Genomic DNA, 6320 nt, shown 5'->3' on the forward strand with positions numbered 1-6320 from the left:
ATGTTAGCAATACATCATTTAACAGTATTTCATATGTTATCAATACATAATTTAACTGTATTTCATATGTTATCAATACATAATTTAACTGTATTTCATATGTTATCAATACATAATTTAACTGTATTTCATATGTTATCAATACATAATTTAACTATTTCATATGTTATCAATAAATAATTTAACTGTATTTCATATGTTATCAATACATAATTTAACTGTATACATTTCCTAGTAGTATTGTATTTAATCTGTTGATTGACGGACCAAGGTGTTTCTCACGAGAAATCACTCACACATACACACAGTGTGTGTGTTTGAATAATCACAGACAGATACAGTATTACTTTACAGTTAACCTGTTATGATGTTTGTATTGTCAGGTCCAATCAGTGTACACAACAGTGTGAATGTCTACACAATCAAATGCAAAACAGACTTACATCAACATAACAAACAGCATGTTAGGACTGGTTGATTCAGTCTTCATTTACAGGACCTCAATAAATCACATCTCACCTGTGTTCCAAATGGCACCATATGGGCTGTGTTCCAAATGGCACCATATAGACTGTGTTCCAAATGGCACCATATAGACTGTGTTCCAAATGGCACCATATAGACTGTGTTCCAAATGGCACCATATAGACTGTGTTCCAAATGGCACCATATGGGCTGTGTTCCAAATGGCACCATATAGAATGTGTTCCAAATGGCACCATATAGGCTGTGTTCCAAATGGCACCATATGGGCTGTGTTCCAAATGGCACCATATAGACTGTGTTCCAAATGGCACCATATAGACTGTGTTCCAAATGGCACCATATAGACTGTGTTCCAAATGGCACCATATAGGCTGTGTTCTAAATGGCACCATATAGACTGTGTTCCAAATGGCACCATATAGACTGTGTTCCAAATGGCACCATATAGACTGTGTTCCAAATGGCACCATATAGACTGTGTTCCAAATGGCACCATATAGACTGTGTTCCAAATGGCACCATATAGAATGTGTTCCAAATGGCACCATATAGACTGTGTTCCAAATGGCACCATATAGACTGGAGATGAGACGGTGGGGAGGGAGGAGTGGAAGAGAAGGGGCAGAGAGAATGTAATTGGCTGTATCTCACAGCCCCCCCCCCCCCCCCCGTCCTGAGCAGAGAGGTGATTGGTGTAGAGAGGTCAGGTGGTACTACAGAGGTCCTAGGGAGAGATGTTAGAGCCTGTCAGACGCCCAGACAGGAACAGGAAGGAGGAGGGAGGAAGTGATGGTAGTCAGTCAGCCCTGCTAGTTGTTATATCCTGTGACAAGCTGTGAACTCATGTCTAGGCGAGGTCAAAGGTGAGGTGGGAGTATCTAAACCAGGCTGTTTCACAGATATAAGGCCCGAGGTCGTTGCCGTGTTGATATCAGTGTTATAAAGCTAAAGATCTGTAAGGCCGACACACGTTCTTTATAACAGCTACATGTTGTATTGCTGTGTGGTTTGTTGTAGCAGCCAGAGCTACAGTGCTGTCCTGCTACGTTGGTGTTATGGTTCATCTGTAGTCAGTGTTTTAATGTTGTGTTGTTATGATGACTGACCTGCTGTTGGTGTTATGGTTCATCTGTAGTCAGTGTTTTAATGTTGTGTTGTTATGATGACTGACCTGCTGTTGGTGTTATGGTTCATCTGTAGTCAGTGTTTTAATGTTGTGTTGTTATGATGACTGACCTGCTGTTGGTGTTATGGTTCATCTGTAGTCAGTGTTTTAATGTTGTGTTGTTATGATGACTGACCTGCTGTTGGTTTTATGGTTCATCTGTAGTCAGTGTTTTAATGTTGTGTTGTTATGATGACTGACCTGCTGTTGGTGTTATGGTTCATCTGTAGTCAGTGTTTTAATGTTGTGTTGTTATGATGACTGACCTGCTGTTGGTGTTATGGTTCATCTGTAGTCAGTGTTTTAATGTTGTGTTGTTATGATGACTGACCTGCTGTTGGTGTTATGGTTCATCTGTAGTCAGTGTTTTAATGTTGTGTTGTTATGATGACTGACCTGCTGTTGGTGTTATGGTTCATCTGTAGTCAGTGTTTTAATGTTGTGTTGTTATGATGACTGACCTGCTGTTGGTTTTATGGTTCATCTGTAGTCAGTGTTTTAATGTTGTGTTGTTATGATGACTGACCTGCTGTTGGTTTTATGGTTCATCTGTAGTCAGTGTTTTAATGTTGTGTTGTTATGATGACTGACCTGCTGTTGGTGTTATGGTTCATCTGTAGTCAGTGTTTTAATGTTGTGTTGTTATGATGACTGACCTGCTGTTGGTGTTATGGTTCATCTGTAGTCAGTGTTTTAATGTTGTGTTGTTATGATGACTGACCTGCTGTTGGTTTTATGGTTCATGTTGTAGCCACTCCAAACTCTTTCTGACTGTTTGACTGCACCATCTATCACACACACACACACACACACACACACACACACACACACACACACACATACACACACACACACACACACACACACACACACACACGGGACGTGTATTTTCTTCTGATTAATGCTAATTAGGTTACAAGGGGTTGGACGTGTTGAATGTGAGAGGCAGTGAGTTCCTGATTTCAGCTGAAAATCAATCAGAGCCATTCAAGTGCTACTGTTCCCCTTCAAAACATTTGCTCATTGAAACGCTCCACACAACCACACACACACAGACACACACACACACACACACACACACACACACACACACACACACACACACACACACACACACACACACACACACACACACACACACACACTACCAAACCACAGCATCACACACAGGGTAACACACACACAGACACACACACACACACACACACACACACACACACACACACACACACACACATACACACTACCAAAGCATCACACAAAGGGGAACACACACACACAGACACACACACACACACACACAGACACGCACGCACGCACGCACACACGCACGCACGCACGCACGCACACACATACACACACACACACACACACACACACTACCAAACCACAGCATCACACAAAGGGTAACACACACACAGACACACACAGACACACACACACACACACACACACACACACACACACACACACACACACACACACACACATACACACTACCAAAGCATCACACAAAGGGGAACACACACACACAGACACACACACACACACACACAGACACGCACGCACGCACGCACACACACACGCACGCACGCACGCACGCACGCACGCACATACACACACACACACACACACACACTACCAAACCAAAGCATCACACAAAGGGGAACACACACACACACAGACACACACACACAGAGTGAACATTTGTGATTGGGAGGACTGAGGACTTTGACTTGGATTTTAGTCATTCAAATGAGCACTGAGTAGTGATTTAACTGAGAGAGGAAAAGCTGTTTGCATGTTGATTTCCATGGTAGATTGGTTCCATCTGAATGGCTACGTGATGATTATTCTGTTGTAGTTGTGACCATTCCAGTGTTTTACTTGCTATACTTTATTTACTTCGCCACCATGGACTTTTTGCCTTTACCTCCCTTATCTCACCTCATTTGCTCACATTGTATATAGTCTTATTTCTCTACTGTATTATTGATTGTATGTTGTTTTACTCCATGTGTAACTCTGTGTTGTTGTATGTTGTCGAACTGCTTTGCTTTATCTTGGCCAGGTCGCAATTGTAAATGAGAACTTGTTCTCAACTTGCCTACCTGGTTAAATAAAGGTGAAATAAATAAAAATCTACAGCTGCTCTTCGTTTCAGGAAGAGACAGAGAGAGAGGAAAAACTAATGTCTCTTTTCTGATGCAAAGAGGAGTTGAGTGTAGCTGGTGAGGAGGGAGACGACCTGGGCCTCTGTGAGGGGGGAGACGACCTGGGCCTCTGTGAGGAGGGAGACGACCTGGGCCTCTGTGAGGGGGGAGACGACCTGGGCCTCTGTGAGGAGGGAGACGACCTGGGCCTCTGTGAGGGGGGAGACGACCTGGGCCTCTGTGAGGGGGGAGACGACCTGGGCCTCTGTGAGGGGGGAGACGACCTGGGCCTCTGTGAGGAGGGAGACGACCTGGGCCTCTGTGAGGGGGGAGACGACCTGGGCCTCTGTGAGGGGGGAGACGACCTGGGCCTCTGTGAGGGGGGAGACGACCTGGGCCTCTGTGAGGAGGGAGACGACCTGGGCCTCTGTGAAGAGGGAGACGACCTGGGCCTCTGTGAGGGGGGAGACGACCTGGGCCTCTGTGAGGGGGGAGACGACCTGGGCCTCTGTGAGGAGGGAGACGACCTGGGCCTCTGTGAGGGGGGAGACGACCTGGGCCTCTGTGGGGTTTGGCTTGTGTGGGCGGCACCAGGTAGATCTTCGTAGGACGATGTGTCTCATCCCATGTCACTGTACAGGAAGTAGACTGTAGGACGGTGTGTCTCATCCCATGTCACTGTACAGGAAGTAGACTGTAGGACGGTGCCTCATCCCATGTCACTGTACAGGAAGTAGACTGTAGGACGGTGTCTCATCCCATGTCACTGTACAGGAAGTAGACTGTAGGACGGTGTCTCATCCCATGTCACTGTACAGGAAGTAGACTGTAGGACGGTGTCTCATCCCATGTCACTGTACAGGAAGTAGACTGTAGGACGGTGTGTCTCATCCCATGTCACTGTACAGGAAGTAGACTGTAGGACGGTGTGTCTCATCCCATGTCACTGTACAGGAAGTAGACTGTAGGACGGTGTGTCTCATCCCATGTCACTGTACAGGAAGTAGACTGTAGGACGGTGTCTCATCCCATGTCACTGTACAGGAAGTAGACTGTAGGACGGTGTCTCATCCCATGTCACTGTACAGGAAGTAGACTGTAGGACGGTGTGTCTCATCCCATGTCACTGTACAGGAAGTAGACTGTAGGACGGTGTGTCTCATCCCATGTCACTGTACAGGAAGTAGACTGTAGGACGGTGTGTCTCATCCCATGTCACTGTACAGGAAGTAGACTGTAGGACAGTGTGTCTCATCCCATGTCACTGTACAGGAAGTAGACTGTAGGACGGTGTCTCATCCCATGTCACTGTACAGGAAGTAGACTGTAGGACGGTGTGTCTCATCCCATGTCACTGTACAGGAAGTAGACTGTAGGACAGTGTGTCTCATCCCATGTCACTGTACAGGAAGTAGACTGTAGGACGGTGTGTCTCATCCCATGTCACTGTACAGGAAGTAGACTGTAGGACGGTGTCTCATCCCATGTCACTGTACAGGAAGTAGACTGTAGGACGGTGTGTCTGATCCCATGTCACTGTACAGGAAGTAGACTGTAGGACGGTGTCTCATCCCATGTCACTGTACAGGAAGTAGACTGTAGGACGTTGTCTCATCCCATGTCACTGTACAGGAAGTAGACTGTAGGACGGTGTCTCATCCCATGTCACTGTACAGGAAGTAGACTGTAGGACGTTGTCTCATCCCATGTCACTGTACAGGAAGTAGACTGTAGGACGGTGTCTCATCCAATGTCACTGTACAGGAAGTAGACTGTAGGACGGTGTCTCATCCCATGTGTTCCGCGGGGACCAGAGACAATCAGTACACAGCTGAGCTTCTGATTGATGAAGCAATCAAACAGCACCTCGCTCTCTCTCTCTCACACACACACACACACACACACACACACACACACACACACACACACACACACACACACACACACACATCAACCTGAGAGTTGGAGACAGCCTCTCTTAGTAACAACTTTCCTGTCATTCTGAGAAACGAGACTTGAATGTTTCCAATTCCTTCCTCCTATCTATGGCTCTTTTTCTCCACTGGTATGTTCAGAGGAGGGGGAAGCCCTATACCCTATATCGTGCACTACTTTTGACCAGGGCTCCGTAAGTAGTGCACTATAATAGGGAGTAGGGCTCCATTTAGAACACATTTGGTGTCTGTGTGGAGACTGATGGCTTCTGTATTGTGTGTTGCTCAGTTACAAACTAGATTTGTCATCGCCGTGACTGAGTACTTTGTCATTTGTGTCAGCTAGCTGGAATTGATGAAGCCCTGAAATGCTGGGTTGGGCTGACAGCAGCCAGTTGTCCCAAACTATTATCATTTACAACCAGAACCCCCACTAGATGGAGATGGACAAATCTAATCAACTTTATGGAATACAATTTTATTGCATTTTTTGCCTCTGTGTTACCTGTAATTTTTTGGAACCAAACACAATGTGTTCCTCATCGTACTGGAGCGCTGCAACAGACACTGGAGCACTGCAAC

This window comes from Salmo trutta, unplaced genomic scaffold (genome assembly GCF_901001165.1).
Source record: "Salmo trutta unplaced genomic scaffold, fSalTru1.1, whole genome shotgun sequence".
Lineage (NCBI taxonomy): Eukaryota > Metazoa > Chordata > Actinopteri > Salmoniformes > Salmonidae > Salmo > Salmo trutta.